This window comes from Nycticebus coucang, chromosome 5, assembly GCF_027406575.1.
Source record: "Nycticebus coucang isolate mNycCou1 chromosome 5, mNycCou1.pri, whole genome shotgun sequence".
Lineage (NCBI taxonomy): Eukaryota > Metazoa > Chordata > Mammalia > Primates > Lorisidae > Nycticebus > Nycticebus coucang.
The window spans coordinates 131,690,881-131,700,139 of NC_069784.1; positions in this window are offsets into that span (position 1 = coordinate 131,690,881).

The window sequence follows — 9,259 nt, forward strand, 5'->3', positions numbered from 1 at the left end:
AATGAATGCTTTTGGAAGGAGAGGATTTTGTTATTTATTTTATATATCAATTTAATTTTATTTTAAATAAATAAAACTCATAGTATAAGATGGAATATTCTTGTTGGGAAATGGAATAAGAATTTAAAAATTATCTTTAAAAAAGCATGTACCCAATAGAACTACAATTCCCAACTGTATTTTACGGAATGGAATGATAATGAATGTTACTCAAATTAAGAAAGAATATTTCTTTGGTCAAATAGATTTGGGACGTATTAGCTTAAGAAAAAATCCAAATAGATTTCTTGACCTCAGGAATACTCAATGAGTTTTGCGAGCTGGCATGCTTACAAAAGGAGAGATATAATAGGAAGCAGGATTGAGCTAGGCACAGTGGCTCACGCCTGTAATCCTAGCATTCTGGGAGGCTGAGGCAGGTGGATTGCTTGAGATCAGGAGTTGGAGAACAGACTGAGCAAGAGTGAGACCCCCATCTCTACTAAAAATAGAAAAACTGAGGCAAGAGGATCACTTGAACATGAGAGCTTGAGGTTACTGTGAGCTATGATGCCCCAGTACTCTACTCAGGGTGCCAGAGTAAGACCCTGTCTCAAACAAAAACAAAGAAAGAAAAGAAAAGAGAGAAGAGAAGAGACGAGAAGAGAAAAGTTAATCAGGCATTGTAGTGGACATCTATAATCCCAGCTACTCAGGAGCCTGAGGTAGGAGGATTACTTGAGCCCAGGAGTTTGAGATTGCTGTGAGCTGGGCTAACTGCATAGCACTCTAGCTCTCTAGCCTACATAACAAGTGAGACTATTTCAAAAAAAGAAAAAGGAGGAGGAGGAGGAAGAGGAGGAGGAGGGGAGAGGGATTTTCCAAATTTATGTGCCAATGGAAAACTTTTTGGTAAAACATTTTGAGGAACTAATGTACTAAGGAATACACTTCAAGAAAATATCCTAGAAAGCCACATTATGTCTCAAAACAAATTTAAAATCAATAATGAACAACTTTTAAATATATATTGTCTATTGAGTATATACAATATATACATATTAAACATATATACTTTTAAAAGTATAAATTATATATTCTACATGTCATATTTACATATGATTTATACGAGTTATATATAATCTAGTAACTATATATTATATATGTAGTATTTAACATATATTATTTATATTATCATTATATTATATGTTATAAATATTACATCATATATGAAATAATATATAATTTATATATAACATATAATAATATATGTTAAATACTACATATCATATATACCATATATATATTTACTAGGATATATAATATAATATATATTTTATATATATTAAATACTATATATTATAAATACACACAAATTTTGAGTTATATACTGGCTACATGTCTTGACTTTCTTGTATTGAAATCAACATAATATCTGTATGTTTTATCATAAGGTCTTCATATTATTACTCCAATACCCGTGATGTCAATAGTACTAACGCATATTCTAACATTAAACATAAATAACAAATTTAAGAAATTTCACTTTTAATAACAATGTGTTGTACAGAGTTGACTGCCAATGATGTGAATTTACACTTTATTTACCAAATTATTTCTCTCTAGCCTACATGACACTAGAAATCCAGGAGTTCAGTGCTAACATGGAAGAAATGATCGTGATAATTCAAGCTATTAAGTGGAATAAATAACCTGAAAACCCTCCCACTAAAAATATGCCCAAAAATATGGATAAAGTACCTTCTGTATTCACAGTTTCTCCATTCACAGATTCAGCTAACTGGAGATTGAAAATACACAGAAAAAAATAAAAAATAACAACAACAATTAAAAAGTAATACAAATTTTAAATAGCAATACATAGTATTTATATTATAGTAGGTATTATAAGTAATCCAGAGATTTAAAGTCTATGGGAGGAGGTGCATAGGTTATATGCAAATAATACAGCATTTTATATAAGGGACTTAAGCATTCAGGTTTTGGTATCCTCAAGAGTCGTAGAAGCAATCCCTGAAGATCCCAAGAAACAACTGTATAGAAAATATCCTGTAAAATTCATAACAAAATGTATAATAAAATAAAGAAATTCCCCAAGGGGTGAAAATTAACTGAGAATTACAAATTAGAAAGTTAAGGCTATGTTGGAGCAGGAGTAGCTCCAATCAAACCAAGAAGTTTGGGTTTTTGTATCTCACAGACGCAATAAGATCCTCCCCCAGCAAGACTGGCAGTGAGAACCAGGTACCCTGAAGAAGATAGGAACCTCAGATGGTTACTTTCTCATGAAAGGATAATTTTTTTTAAATATGCATCTGCTGGCTCAGAGAAATGGAATTTTTTTCATTATTAACTAAGCTTTGGCTGGAAATAGACTATCAATACAATTTGCAACAATGGACCTGCCCTCACTCCAGTTTTTGGCTTAAATTTGTAGGTTTACACGAACCAAACACCTCCTTCCCAGCAAATTAAAATAAAAATGTTTCCAAAATGCTAATATTTTTAAGGTGTTTTACAGAAAGAAACTCAAATGTACTCCAGAGTAGGAGTTGGGTTGTGTCACAGACCCATTCTGCAGAGACATTCACAAAGATAAGTCCCACCAAAGATATGCTCATAACCTAGAATTTAAAGATACATGAGGAAATAATCCATCATGTAACATGAGGGTCAACAAGCCCTCCAAACAGATAATTAAACCCCACAAAACTATAATGATAGCACAATTAGAGACTCTATGAATGAGTATATTTTAAATCATGGGTCAAGAGAAAAAACAAAGAAATAAGAATAATAAAGTATGAAAAATAACAAACATATGAAAAAACTATCCAAATAGAGCTCCTAGGAATGAAAAATTCAATGGATATATTGATTAGATAGGAAATTAGACACAGCTGAAGAAGGAAACTGGTAAATTGGAAGATATTTCAGTGAAAATTACCCAGAATGAATAAGAAAGAGATTGTTAAAAATTGAAAATGTTTTAATAATTGTTAAAAATTGAAAATGTTTCAATTGTTAAAAATTGAAATGTTTTAAAAGAATTCTCAAGGATAAAATGACAGGACCCAACACATTTCTAAAAGAAGATCCAGAGAGAGAAAATAGAAAGGAGAAGAGGCAGTATTTCTAGAATTGAAGAAAGACAGGAAGAGTATAGTTAAGGAATCATTTCAAATATCAAACATAGTAAATAAAAATAAATCCACACTTAACATATTGTAGAGGAAAACTTCAAAATACCATAGACAAGGGAAAATTTTTATAGAAGCCTAGAGAAAACACAGATTGCTCACAAAGGAACAACAATTACATCAAAAACAGGCTTTCTAACTATAATAATAAGACACAGAAAATAATAGAAAACACTTTCAAAGTGGTAAAAGGTAAAAAAAAAGTCCTTTTAGACTTCTAAACCCAGCTTAACTATAATTAAAGAATAAGGACAAATGAAGACATTTTCAGACAAACTAAGACAGAAGACAGTTTTTTACTAACAAAACTTCACTTAAAAAAATACACCTATTACTGCAGCAAGGAAAACAAATTAAACAAAGAAGGAAATATTGAGATGCAAGGAAATTAAACAAAGATGGCCAGGCCCTGTGGCTCACACCTGTTATCCCAGCACTCTGGGAGGCTGAGGCAGGAGGACTGCCTGAGCTCAGGAATTTGAATCCACCCTGGGCAAGAGCGAGACCCCCATCTCTACTAAATACAGGAAAACCAGCCAGGTGTCGTGGTGGGCACCTGTAGTCCCAGCTACTCAGGAGTCTGAGGCAAGAGGATTGCTTAAGCCCAGGTACTTGAGGTTGCTGTGAGCAACCTATTCAGGGTGACAGAGAGAAGAAAGAAAGAAAGAAGGGAGGGAGATTGGATTGGTAATATGGGTGTATTTCCTTTTTAAAAAGCTTTGGACAGGTGGCGCCCATAGTTCAGTGGGTAGGGTGCTGGCCACATACCTAGCTGGCGGGTTCGAACCATACCAGGCTGTTGGGTTCAAACCCAGCCCAGGCCTGCTAAACAACAATGACAACTGCAACAACAACAACAAAAATAGCCAGGCATTGTGGCAGGTACCTGTAGTCACAGTTACTTGGGAGGCTGAGGCAAGAAAAAGGCTTAAGCCCAAGAGTTGGAGGTTGCTGTGAGCTGTGACACCACAGCACTCTACAGAGGGTGACATAATAAGACTGTCTTAAAAAAAAAAAAAAAGCTTTGGATAGTATAAAGCAATGGTAATAAAGGCATATGGGGTGAAAAGAAGCAAAACTAAAATACTGGGCATAAATATCATGAAAGATGGGAAGGGTGGTTAAAGTTAAACCATTCTAAGGTATTAGTCAGGAAGTATGTAAAAAATGTTTAACTTGACACTAATATGAAATACTGTTACACTTTCAGGGTAACCAGCAAAAAACTAGGAATAAGATGCATAACTTCTAATGAAAATGAAGCATAGGGAGGAAAAAATTGAAGAAAACTAATTAATAAAGTGGAGGATAAGAAAGTTAAAGCAAAGAACAGGCAGGGCAAGTTAACAGGAAAAGCAAATCTGTAATCATAATAAATGCATATCTACGAAGTAAGAGAAAAATTCTCAGATTACTTTTTAAAAATCAAAATCTGGCTATAAACTTGATCAAAGATATTCTTTTTTTTTTTTTTTGATCAAAGATATTCTTAAAACCTAATATTAAAGAAAACATATAAATAAAGACATGGAGAAAATGCATGCCAAACAACATAACCAAATGAAGGCTGGCTTTGCTACATAAAACAAGACTACAAGCGTCACAGCAAAACGTTTAAACTGGGAAAACGGTGTTCACTGCATAGTGAGAAAAAAGGGGAAAGGGAGCAGGAATCCAACACCTTTGTGTTTTGTTGTTGTTTATTTTAACCAAGTTCATAAATCATTTATTTAGTCATTTTTCTCTTAAAGTGTGTAGTATAGCAACCTAGGATTGACCAGCTCACGTGATCAAAAGGAGGCAAAGCCAGGGGGTCTCCAGCCTGTTACACTTTTGCTACCACAGCCATGGGTTGTGCAGACACGGTGCTGCTGGGTGTACAGCCCCCCGCACCGGGCTGCTCAGGGGACATCACAAGCACGTTGGTCCTGACACATTACTGTGTCACTGCAAGGAGACAACATGCCAATTCCTGGTGGGAAAGTTAAACCCCAGTGAGGGGACTTAACTCACCACTCAGAATCCCCAGAGAGAATCCCGAGCTCCCAACCCACAGCCCAACACTTGGAACCGGTGTGGTGATTATTCACTTATTAAGGTCAAAATCAGGAGAACAGAACCAGGAGAAAGCAGCAGTAAAATTTATTTGCTTGGTTCAGAGCCTGTAGGTCAGTGGTTAGAGCACTGGCCACATACACCTGGGCCAGAGGGTTTGAACCCAGCCCAGACCAGCTAAACAATAATGACGACTGCAACAAAAAAATAGCCAGGTGTCATGGCGGGCGCCTGTAGTCCCAGCTACTTGGGAGGCTGAGGCAAGACAATCACTTAAGCCCAAGAGTTTGAGGTTGCTGTGAGCTGGGACACTATGGCACTCTATGGAGGGTGACATAGTGAGACTCTGTCTCAAAAAAGAAAAGAAAAAATATTTTCCTTAGAAGTGTCTGGTAGGTGCTCTGGGCAGTCCTATGGGGACCTGAGCGATGACCGTCTCATTTCTTCTCGTGCCTTTTCCACTGACAAGCTTTGGCCACACCTCTGTGCCATGTCAGCCAGAACGTGGGCCTCGGGTCATTGGTCACAGAAATCTCTTCAAGTGGTTTGCTTGCATGCCATGTCTTTTTGATTGGCCGAGAGGGCTGGAGAAAGCTCGATGGGAAAAGAGAAATGGTGCTTTCTGGGAATTCACTGGGGCTTTTGGGAGCCTGATGCACTATAGTGTGAAACCTGATCTCACACACACCCATGTGGAGCCTCCCAGGGAGGTTCTGTTACCAACAACAGCAGAAGGGCTGCCCCCTGGAACCACTGCTCCCCTGTAAGCTCCCTTGAAGCTCCCCTCCCCAGCTCTACCTGGGGCCCCTGAGGTCAGTTATCAAACAAGCCTATGGTGCATACTGCAAGGGTACACATCAAATCTATTAAGTGTAGAGTATAAATGTCCTAATACAATAATTAAGTGAGGTGAAGGCTATGTTAACCAGTTTGATGTACGCATTCCAAATTGTATATAAAATTAGCACATCGTACCCCATAAATGCATTAATGTATACAGTTATGATTTAATTTTAAAAAAAAAAAAAGAAGAAGCCAGCCCTGAGCAGGGACTCAGTTGAAGTGCCTCTTGCCTTTGCTTGAGAAATACTCTCTTCAGAGTTGGCGATTTTGACCATGCCTTTGTTTCTACTGTTCTATTTCTAGAATTTGTCATTGTGAGAGTTTTTTCCCTCACACACAAATGGAGCAAACTTGACATAGCATCATACTGAATAAAGTCCATTGACCTTTCTTTTCTGTCTAAGAAGAGCAAGCATGCGTCTTGCAAACCTCCTTTCTGCCCAAAAGAGTCAGTAAAAGGGTCCAGAGACTCTTCCACACTGCGGTCCCTCCATACCTTCAGCTGTGGGAGTTTGGACATGTTACTCCACTTATGTAAACCTGCTTCCCCTTCTGCAATATGAGGATGATGATGCTACCCATGTCGGGCCTGTGAGGATTGCATGAGAAAATGGGACTGTCTGGCACCCACCGCAGTAACAAGCGTTTCAAACAAAGAATCACCAACAAATGCTAAAACAAGCGGATGAGGAAAGTAGGTTGAGAAAGGAGGGCAGGAAGCAGAATATTTACACAAAGAACCTCCCCAAGAGGTATCAGTTAATTATGAAGGGAAAAATAGTAACTTTACAAAGAAGAAAATAGCGACACACCACCTCGTCAAGGAGTCCGTGTTAGTAGCACCCACAGTGACGGAGAAGGCACACTGTGGTCCTCCCAGCAAACAGTGCTGAGGACAACAGTGCTTTGGCCACCCCTGCCAAAGTGCTGTAACCTCAATCTAATCATGTGTTAACACCAGACAAATGCAAATCAAGAAAAATCCTGCAAAATAACTGGCCTGTATTCAAATGTCCAAGTTGCAGTGGTAGGCAGAATAAAGGCTCCCCAAATACCTGGACCTTGTGCATAGGTTGCCATGAGTGGCGACGGGATCTTTGCAGGTGGGGAGGTGACCCAGGATTATCTGTGCGGATCAGTCTAACCACGTGAGGCCTTAAAGATGACAGCCCACTTTCCCAACTGTCATCGGAGATGTGATGATAAAAGAAAGGCTTCAGAGAAATGTGACCCCATGAGAGGGACTTAACCAGCCACTGCTGGGTTTGTAGGGGGAGGAAGGGGCCACAGGTCGTGGGATGCAGGTGCCCTCTGCATGCTGGAAAAGATAAGGAACCAGATTGACATAATCTCCAGAGCCTCCAGAAGGGAACCCAACGCAGCCTTACTCACACCTTGATTTTAGCCCAGGGAGAGCATGGTAGACTTCTGACCTATAGGGCTGTAAGGTGACAAACTTGTGTTGCTAAAGCCACCAATTTTGTGGTAAGTGATAGGACTGAATGTAGGGACCTACCCAAAAAGAACCGTCAGGCCCAAGAAGGAATGAGTGCGTGAAAGTCCCTCCCAGCAAGGCATGAGCGTGCCACTCCCTACCCCCACCAACTCTTATATTCCCACCCACCTTAGCCATGGCTGACCGTCCTGCCCAGGAAGGAATGAGCGTGCCACTCCCTACCCCCCCACCTCTTATATTCCCACCCACCTTAACCCACACGCTGACTTCTTTTCCGAACTCAGCCCACTCACACCCGAGTGAATCAAGGCCACGTTGCCCACACAGAACCTGGACTCCACTTCCTTTCATTCATGTCTCAGAATAACCTCTCATTTTCTGTTCTTAATCTCTCCGTAAGTGGTTACAGCAGCAACAGAAAACCAATACAGTCATGGAAAGCAAAGAAGGAATGAGAATGGTGGCAGATTAAAAGCAGCTAAAGAAAACACTCAATAAGATCCTAACAAACAGAATCCAACAACACATCAAAAAAATTATACACCACGACCAAGGGGGATTTATCCCAGGGTCTCAGAGCTGGTTCAATATACATAAATCTATAAATGTAATTCAGCACATAAACAAACTAAAAAATAAGGACCATATGATTCTTTCAATTGATGCAGAAAAAGCTTTTGATAATATCCAGCATCCCTTCATGATCAGAACACTTAAGAAAATTGGTATAGAAGTGACATTCCTTAAACCAATAGAAGCCATCTACAGCAAACCCACAGCCAATATCGTACCGAAAGGAGTTAAATTGAAATCATTTCCACTTAGATCAGGAACCAGGCAAGGTTGCCCATTGTCTCCATTGCTCTTTAACATTGTAATGGAACTTTTAGCCATTGCAATTAGGGAAGAAAAGGCGATCAAGGGTATCCACATAGGGTCAGAAGAGATCAAACTTTCACTCTTCGCAGATGATATGATCATATGTCTGGAAAACACTGGGGATTCTACTACAAAACTTTTAGAAGTGATCAAGGAATACAGCGATGTCTCAGGCTACAAAATCAACACCCATAAATCTGTAGCCTTTATATATACCAACAGTAACCAAGCTGAAAAACTGTCAAGGACTCTATTCCTTTCACAGTAGTGCCAAAGAAGATGAAATATTTGGGAGTATACCTAACAAAGGACGTGAAAGATCTCTACAAAGAGAACTATGAAACTTTAAGAAAAGAAATAGCTGAAGATGTTAACAAATGGAAAAACATACCATGCTGGGAAGAATCAACATTGTTAAAGTGTCTATACCACCCAAAGCAATATATAATTTAATGCAATTCCTATTAAAGCTCCATTGTCATATTTTAAAGATCTTGAAAAAAATAATATTTCGTTTTATATGGAATCAGAAAAAACCTCGAATAGCCAAAACATTACTCAACAATAAAAACAAAGCTGGAGGAAACATGCTACCAGACCTGAGACTGTACTATAAATCGATAGTGATCAAAACAGCATGGTCCTGGCACAAAAACAGAGAAGTAGATGTCTGAAACAGAGCAGAGAACCAAGAGATGAATCCAGCTACTTACCGTTATTTCATCTTTGACAAGCCAATTAAAAACATTCAGTGGGGAAAAGATTCCCTATTTAACAAATGGTGCTGGGTAAACTGGCTGGCAACCTGTAGAAGATTGAAACTGGA